The sequence below is a fragment of the Bos indicus genome, chromosome 19 (assembly GCF_029378745.1).
Source record: "Bos indicus isolate NIAB-ARS_2022 breed Sahiwal x Tharparkar chromosome 19, NIAB-ARS_B.indTharparkar_mat_pri_1.0, whole genome shotgun sequence".
NCBI lineage: Eukaryota > Metazoa > Chordata > Mammalia > Artiodactyla > Bovidae > Bos > Bos indicus.
In genome coordinates this window covers 63,805,738-63,814,880 of record NC_091778.1, presented here as the reverse complement: position 1 = coordinate 63,814,880, position 9,143 = coordinate 63,805,738, and the positions used below count along the sequence as shown (strand labels likewise).

Genomic DNA, 9,143 nt, shown 5'->3' with positions numbered 1-9,143 from the left:
CCGAGGCCCGGGCGTCGCCATGGCAGCGTCGGGAAGGGGTGTGGCCTGCGACGGGGCGCCCCCGCCCCGCGGACCCCGCCCGGGCCTGCACCGCGGGCGGCGACCTCGACGCCCGCAAGGGTTTGAAACCGTTTTGTGGCGGCGGCGGCGGCGGCCGGTCGGAAAGCTTGCACGTAGGGGCGCCAGTTCTGGTTTTCTCGAATCCCTTCCCGGGCCCCCACGCGCGGGTTCTCGGTGGAATTTTGTGCGGGAAGGGGTCGCCCCGGGCCGGCCGCCGTCCAGGCCCCTGGCGCGCGCCGCTGCGGCGTCGGGGCGCGGCGGCTGCGGCTCCGCGTGCGGAGAGGGCTCCGGGCGGTGCGGGCCGGGGCTTCTGACAAAGTTGGGGGCAGGCGGGGCGGGTCAGCACGCGGGGCCCCGGCTCCCGACGGGACGGCGCCTGTGAGCAGACGTCGGCGCGCGGCCGCGGGGTCTGGGCCGGGTCGCCCCCCTCTCCCGGGGTCCCCGCGCGCCCCCCGCTTTGACCTCCCTCCCTTCTGCCCAGGTCCTCTCCGGGCGGGAGCACTCCCTCCGCATCCGGGCGGGGGTCCTGGGCGCTCTGGGGGCGGGCCCTCGGAGGCCCGCGCGCCCCGGCCCGCAGGGCGGACCCAGGCCCGACTCCAGGGTCCCCGGGACGATTGCGGACCCTGCGCGCGGCCTGCCGGCTGATCGTCGTAGAGAAGCCGGACGCGGGGACTCCAGCCGCCCCGTGGGGGTCAGGGTGCGGCGGGGGGCGGTCCCTAGCTCCCTGGCCGCCGGCCCCGGCGTCCCTGGTCTCCGAGGCGATGCCCACAGGTCGTGGGAACCGCGGTCAGTGCCTGGTAACTATCCAAACACCCGGAGGTGCGAGCTGGTGAAACAGGCACCTGTAAACGGGTTTCGGGTTTTGTTTAATGACCCGCCATCCACTTCAAGAACGATTTGATTGAGCAGAATTGATTTTAGCCGACTTGGAGGAGTGTGTTTATTTCGCATGCCCTGGGGCGTGACCTGTGTGAGCGGTGTCTCTCTTTGGGGGTGTGGCCGCGTTTCCCCAGGACCTAGAATGTGTGCGGCTTCCTCGTGCTTTTCTAGGACCGCTGAGCACCCTCAGAACCACATCTTAGCCCATTTCCTAGCTGTCAGCAGAGACACAGGTATAAAAAAAGACCATGAGCTAAATATATTAGAGCTATAAGCAAGAATCATCCAGTTTATTTCTTTTTATGTGATGGGTAAACACATTCTAAGTATTTTAAATCTAACTCCAAGACATAGCTTTACTTATTTTTTAAATTCTAATAATTTAAATCTGCAATTCTAATAAGCCATACATAATAAAACTTTTTGATTAGCTGGGATTAAGTAGATGTAACCTACCTGTAAGAGGTAATTCCTTAAAGGTTTGAAGCAAGAATTCTTTGATGATTTGAACCAATAACTTAAATTTGTTTTCATTTTGTTGGAGAATAAGGGATAAGAAAAAGCTGAGTTTTAGCATTGACCAAGTATCACTGATTCTTCATTGTGCTTTTTAAAAAGGTATTTATTTGGCTGCACTGGGTCTTGGTTGCTGCATGGGGGATCTTTAGTTGAGGCATGTGGGATCTAGTTCCGGGCTAGGAATGGAACCTGGGCCTCCTGCATTGGGGCCTCAGCATCTTAGCCACTGGACCACCAGGGAAGTCCCTCTTTACTGTGCTTTTTAAAAAATGTATACTCCAGTATTGCATGTTATTATAGCAATTTGATTGCCGGTCTACTTTCCAAAATACTTCTTGGAGGTATTGCTGATTTATATTTGAATGGCCAACAGATATAATGAATCTGAGAGCTGATGGTTTCAGAGTTTGAATCTGAGCTTTATGCTTAATTTCATGACTAAGTGAGTCTTTTTACTCTTGAGTTTTCATTTCCTCTAACACTGAACTTTAACATCTCCTGCCTATGTCAAAGGATTGAACGAGAATTCGTGATTATAAGGAATCTTTGTTTTAGCGGTAGCTAAAGACCCTGATGCTGGGAAAGATTGAAGGCGGGAGGAGAAGGGGACGACAGAGGATGAGATGGTTGGATGTTGCATCACCGACTCAATGGACGTGAGTTTGGGTAAAATCTGGGAGTTAGTGATGGACAGGGAGGCCTGGCGTGCTGCAGTCCATGGGGTTACAAAGAGTCTGACACAACTGAGCAACTGAACTGAACTGATGGACCCTCCCAGGCATATGTTTGAGTATGTGGGCAGGATGAACTGTTTAAGCCTGGAAGTACACTTCAGGTCAGAGCTGTGCTTAAGGCTCTGGGTTTCTGTGTTTCCATTTGTTTGTTTATCCATTTGATTAATTGCTTTTCAGCTTAATGATAGTAATATAACATCTGGCAGTGGTATCTTGTTACCAGCTTTCTGCTGATACTTTCTGTTACTGATGGAGTTATGTAAATTATGCAGCTAATTATTGTAGGAATGTAAACAAAACCAACCAGAAACTAACCAATCATTGTTTTTATTTAGTCACTAAGTTGGGTCCGACTCTCTGCAACCGCATGGACTGTGGCCCACAAGGCTCCTCTGTCCATGGGATTTCCCAGGCAGAAATACTGGAGTGGGTTGCCATTTCCTCCTCCAGGGGATCTTCCCGACCCAGGGATTGAACTGTGTCTCCTTGTGTCTCCTGCGTTGACAGTAGAGTTCTTCACCACTGCACCACCTGGGAAGCCCTAACTAATCATTAAACGTGATTAAATAGAACAAAATTTATGTTAACCAAGCCTTGAATTCAAAAATATGTTTCTTTTACTGTAATGCAGAAGGTATCATGACCAGTTTTGGTTAACAGAATTAAGGGCAATAGTATTTCTGTTCTAGAAGAACCATTTGGTACTTGGAACAACAACAACAACAAAAAACCGCCACAGACACACCTTGTTTTATGGCACTTTGCTCTATTCCGCTTCACAGACACTGTGTTTTTAACAAATGGAAGGTTTGTGGCAGCCCTGCCTGGAGCAAGTCCACCACTTGCCAATACCATCTGCTCACGTCGTGTCTCTGGGTCACAGTTTGGTAATTCCCAGAACATTTGAAACCCTCCCCAAAATGATTACAAGTGATGGATAGTGGTTTTTTTGGTTTTGTTTTTTAGCAATAAAGTATTTTTAAAATTAAGGTATGTACTTTTTTAGCATAATGCTGTTGAACACGCAATAGACGACAGCATAGTGTAAACATACCTTTCATATGAGGGAGCGTCCCTGGTGACTCAGATGGTAAAGTATCCACCTGCCGTGCAGGAGACCTGGGGTCCATCCGTGGGTCAGGAAGATCCCCTGAAGAAGGGAATGGCAGCCTACTCCAGGTTTCATGCCTGAAGAATCCCGTAGCCATTCCAGTCCTTCTTTTATGCACTGGGAAAGCCCCGTGTTCGGGCGACTCGCCTCGCTGTGGCGTGTGCCTCGTTGCTGTGGTCTGGAACTGAGCCTGCGGTGCCTTTGAGGTCTGCCTGTGTTTGTCCCGTGGAAGTGGGATGTTCATTTCTTCAGCTTCTGTCACATGCCATGTGGTGTACTGGGCACCTACTGAGATGCGTCAGACACGGTCCCTGCCTTCCAGGAGCATCTCACAGATGGTGGGAGACGTGTGAACAGTGTGCAGTTGTGTGAAGAAAGAGTAAAAGCACGATAAACGCTGCCCCACAGCTGTGAGCGTGCACACTCGGATGGAGCGAAGAGTCTGGGCCACGCGGGGCAAGTCTCAGAGGGGCGCTTGAGCTGCACTTGCTGACTCCAGGCAGGGGGACAGCCAGTGTGGAGGAGGAGTGATCCTCTGGAGAGCAAGCCTGAGCGAGTGCGGACCGGCAGGGAGTGCTCGTGGCGTAAGGGCATCTGGGGAGTGGTTACTGAGGCAGAGTGCGTGTACATGTGTGTGTGTAGAGAGAGTGGTCATCCATGGGGTGGTAGTGAGGCAGAGTGCGTGTGTGTGTGTAGAGAGAGTGGTCATCCATGGGGCGGTTAGTGAGGCAGAGAGTGTGTGTGTGTGTGTGTGTGTGTATAGGAGTGGTCATCCGTGGGGTGGTTGGTTAGGCTGTGTGTGTGTGTGTGGGTGTGTGTCTGTGTGTGGGTGTGTGTCTGTGGGTGTGTGTGGAGTGATCATCCGTGGGTTGGTTGGCTGTGTGTGTGTGTGTGTGTCTGCCTGTCACTATGTGTGTGTGTGAGTCTGTGTGTTTCTGTGTGTGTGTGTCTGTGTGTGTGTCTGTGTTAGGCTGTGGGGTGGTTGGTTAGGCCCTGTGTGTGTGTGTGTGTGTGTGTGTGGAGTGGTCATCCGTGGGTTGGTTGGCTGTGTGTGTGTGTCTGTGTGTGTGTGTGTCTGTGTATGTGTGTGTGTCTGTGTGTGTGTGTCTGTCTCTGTGTGTGCCTCTGTGTGTGTGTCTGTGTGTGTGTTTCTGTGTGTCTGTGTGTATGTCGATTTGTGTGTCTGTGCCTGTGTGTCTGTCTGTGTCTGTGTATGTCTTTGTGTGTGTGTGTGTCTGTGTGTCTCTGTGTGTGTGTCAGCATGTGTGTCTGTGTGTGTATCTGTGTTTGTGCATCTGTGTGAGTGTGTCTGTGTTTCTGTGTGTGTGTCTGTGTCAGTCTGTGTGTGTGTCAGTCTGTGTGTATGTCTGTCTGTGTGTGTGTCTGCCTCTGTGTGTGCCTCTGTGTGTGTGTCTGTGTGTGTCTGTGTGTGTGTGTATGTGTGTGTGTCTCTGTGTGTGTGTCTGTGTGTGCATGTCTGTGTGTATGTTGGTTTGTGTGTCTGTGCCTGTGTGTGTGTCTGTGTGTATGGGTGTCTGTGTGTGTCTGTGTGTGTGTGTCTGTGTGTGTGTATCTGTGTGTGTCTGTGTGTGTGTCTGTGTGTGTCTTTGTGTGTGTGTCTTGTGTCTGTGTCTGTGTCTCTGTCTGTGTCTGTGTGTGTCTTTGTTTTTGTGTGTGTCTTGTGTCTGTGTCTCTGTGTGTGTCTGTGTGTGTGTCAGTGTCTGTGTCTGTCTGTGTGTGTGTGTGTGTCTGTGTGTCTTGTGTGTGTGTGTGTCTGCCTGTTTGCCTGCCTGCCTGTCTGTGGAGGGACGGGCTCGGAAGGCACCGCACTGGGCCGCCGGACTGGGCCGCCGGACTGGGTCTGGGCTCAGCGGTCGCCCGCGCCCTGGAGGCTGGGGGTGAGGGGCTGAGGGGGAAGCGGGAGGGCGTCCTCGGGACGCGGCAGTGAGGAGGGCACAGGCGGGTTTGGAGGTGTTTCTGGGTGTTTGTTCTTTGTCGGGTCCTGGGAGGAAGTCGAGGCCACACAGCGAGGAGGTCGTCGGCAGGGGAGGGAGAGGACGGTGGGCGACAGTCAGGGCGCCGCGCAGCCGCGCAGCCGGCGCGCATCTCGAAGATGAGGGAGCCTCTGCCCGTCGCCCCGACTCTTCGGCTGACGCGGGAGCCGGGCCCTGGAGTGGAAAGTGAGGCGAGGCCGCAGCGGCCTGGTCCGGCTTCCGCGCTGCCCCGGAGCAGGAATGCTGAGGGACCCCAGCGAGCCTCGGTCACGGGGGCAGGGCGGCCGGGGGCCCGAGGGGCGCCTCACGAGGGGATTTGGGGTGCGGCTGGAAGAGCCGCAGGTGGGAGCCGCGTGCTGGTCCCAGCGAGGGGAGTCTGGCTCACCTCCGGCCGGCCCGGCTGCGTGCGGAGCCCCTGTGCGGAGGGGCCGACCCTGCCGTGGAGGCGGCCACGGGAGGGGGGCGGAGAGGCACAGCAGGGCTGTTCTCCAAACGTCATTTGCAGATTTGAATAAATGTCGTTTGAACAAATGACAAATGGGGACCGAGTAGCACATAGAGACAGTACCCAGGCATTTCAGAACTTAGAGGAACATGTGGACCCTTGAGTAGATTTTAACTTGAGGAGTCTTGTCAAAACCTATGTTTCTGATTTTGGGGGTTCACCCCTTTATAATCAGTGCTTTTCCTGTTGATTAGGAAGAAACCCAAGGACCAGTATTTTAAATTTTTTGATGGGAGGACTGTGTGGATCACAATAAACCGTGGGAAATTCTGAAAGAGATGAGAATACGAGACCACCTGACTTGCCTCTTGAGAAATCTGTATGCAGGTCAGGAAGCAACAGTTAGAACTGGACATGGAACAACAGACTGGTTCCAAATAGGAAAAGGAGGACGTCAAGGCTGTATATTATCACCCTGCTTATTTAACTTACATGGAGAGTACATCATGAGAAACGCTGGACTGGAAGAAACACAAGCTGGAATCAAGATTGCCGGGAGAAATATCAAGAACCTCAGATATGCAGATGACACCACCCTTATGTGAAGAGCAACTAAAAAGCCTCTTGATGAAGGTGAAAGAGGAGAGTGAAAAAGTTGGCTTAAAGCTCAACATTCAGAAAACGAAGATCATGGCATCCGGTTCCATCACCTCATGGCAAATAGATGGGGAAACAGTGGAAACAGTGTCAGACTTTATTTTTTTGGGGCTCCAAAATCACTACAGATGGTGACTGCAGCCATGAAATTAAAAGACGCTTACTCCTTGGAAGGAAAGCTTTGTCCAACCTAGATAAGCATCTTGAAAAGCGGAGACATTACTTTGACAACAAAGGTCCGTCTAGTCAAGGCTATGGTTTTTCCTGTGGTCACGTGTGGATGTGAGAGTTGGACTGTGAAGAAGGCTGAGCACCGAAGAATTGATGCTTCTGAACTGTGGTGTTGGAGAAGACTCTAGAGAGTCCCTTGGACTGCAAGGAGATCCAACCAGTCCATTCTGAAGGAGATCAGCCCTGGGATTTCTTTGGAAGGAATGATGCTGAAGCTGAAACTCCAGTACTTTGGCCACCTCATGCAAAGAGTTGACTCATTGGAAAAGACTCTGATGCTGGGAGGGACTGGGGGCAGGAGGAGAAGGGGATGACAGAGGATGAGATGGCTGGATGGCATCACTGACTCGATGGACGTGAGTCTGAGTGAACTCCGGGAGTTGGTGATGGACATGGAGGCCTGGTGTGCTGCGATTCATGGGGTCGCAAAGAGTCAGACATGACTGAGCAACTGAACTGAACTGAACTGAAACATTGTACATTTATGGACATTAAAAATCACTTTTTCGGTATACAGTTTGATTAATTTTTACACATACATAGAATAGGTTCTTATAACCTGCACACATAGCATGTAGAACAGTTCCAGGACCTGTGTGATTTCCTCACCCCGCCCCATCCTGTTGCTAACCCAGTGAGTGAGCCTGTGTGCCTGTACCTTTTCTTTGTGCCTGGAGTTTCTGCATGGTCATACAGTATGTGGCCTTTTGAGAACGGCTTCTCTGACTTAGGCTGATGCACTTGCAGTTCGCCCATGTTGTCGGGTGTATCGGCACTTCTTTCCTTGCTTTTCATTGTGTGGATGAACCATAGTTGGTTTATCCATTTCCAAGGGGAGGGATACTTAGTTGGATTCCAGTGTTTGGAATTGGTTACAGAAGAAAAAAAAAGTGGTTACAGAAGAAAAAAGCTGTTATAAACAGTACATTCAGGTTTCCGTGTGAATATAGATTTCATTTCATTTAGACAAATGCCTAAGACTAGGATTTTTGAGTCCTATGCTAAGTGTGTGCTTAACTGACTAAGAAATGTCTGTTTTCCAGAGTGGTTGCATCATTTTGTATTCCTACCAGCCATGTGTGAATCTTCCTGTTGTTCCGTTCCTGTTGTTCTGTTGCTGTTCTGGTCCTGTTGTTCTGTTGTTCTGTGCCCTTAGTGGTTTGGTATCGTTTGCATTTCTAAGTTTAGCTGTCCTCATAGGTGGGTAGTGATGTCTCAACGTGGTTCTCATTAGCATCTGTCTACTGATTAGAGATGTAAAGCATCTTCTTCACCTGCTTACGTGTCAGCTGTACCTCTTCTTTTGTAAAGGAACTAATTTTTTTGCTGATTACTTTTATTGGGTTGCTTGTTTACTTGTGGTTTAGTTTTAAAAGTTCTTTATGTATTCTTGATATAGGTCCTTTCTGAGATATATGCAGTGTTTCTTCCCAGTCTGTAACTTATCTTTTCAGCTCCTGGCAGAGTTCTTTGCGGAACAGAAGTTTTTTTTATTTTTATAAAGTCCAATATATCAATTTTTTCTTTTATGGGTAGTGCTTTTAATGTTGTATCTGAGAAATCCTTGACTAACTTCAAGTCATGAAGATTTTTTTCCTATGTTTTCTTGTTTTACATTTTACACTTAGGTCTATGATTTATTTTGAGTTAATTTTCAGTTCAGTCACTCAGTCATGTCCAACTCTTTGTTACCCCATATACTGCAGCACGCCAGGCCTCCCCATTCATCACCAACTCCTGGAGTTTATTTAAACTCATGTCCATTGAGTTGGTGATGCCATCCAACCATCTCATCCTCTGTCGTCCCCTTCTCCCCCCACCCTCAATCTTTCCCAGCATCAAGGTCTTTTCTAATGAGTCAGTTCTTTGTATCAGGTGGCCAAAGTATTGGAGTTTTAGCTTCAGCATCAGTCCTTCCAATGAATATTCAGGACTGATTTTCTTTAGGATGGACTGGTTGAATCTCCTTGCAGTCCAAGGGACTCTTAAGAGCCTTCTTCAACACCACAGTTCAAAAAGCCTCAGTTCTTCGGTGCTCAGCTTTCTTTATAGTCCAACACTCACATCCATACATGACTACTGGAAAAACCATAGCTTTGACTAGATGGACCTTTGTTGGCAAAATAATGTCTCTGCTTTTTAATAAGCTGTCTAGGTTTGTAGTCAACGGCACCCCACTCCAGTACTCTTGCCTGGAAAATCCCATGGATGGAGGAGCCTGGGAGGCTGCAGTCCATGGGGTCGCTGAGGGTTGGACACGACTGAGCGACTTCCCTTTCACTTTTCACTTTCATGCATTGGAGAAGGAAGTGGCAACCCACTCCAGTGTTCTTGCCTGGAGAGTCCCAGGGACGGGGGAGCCTGGGGGGCTGCCGTCTCTGGGGTCGCACAGAGTCGGACACGACTGAAGCGACTCAGCAGCAGCAGGTTTGTAGTGTTTATAGTGTTTCTTAAAATCAGGTAAAGTGAGTCTTCCAAACTTATTCTTCTTTTTCAGAATTATGTCTGCTATT

General features: G+C 50.2%; 1 protein-coding gene across 3 annotated transcripts in view; it reads left to right on the top strand.

Annotated features, from left to right (window-relative positions):
- CEP112 (centrosomal protein 112) overlaps positions 1-9,143 on the top strand; it is a 322,059-nt gene continuing 312,916 nt past the window's right edge. Inside the window, exon 1 of one of the 3 annotated variants that reach the window (XM_070774231.1) lies at positions 1-173. The gene's annotated coding sequence lies outside the window, so the exon portion shown is untranslated. The remainder of the gene's footprint in view (positions 174-9,143) is intronic. The other 2 variants (XM_070774229.1, XM_070774228.1) reach the window with 2 other exon arrangements.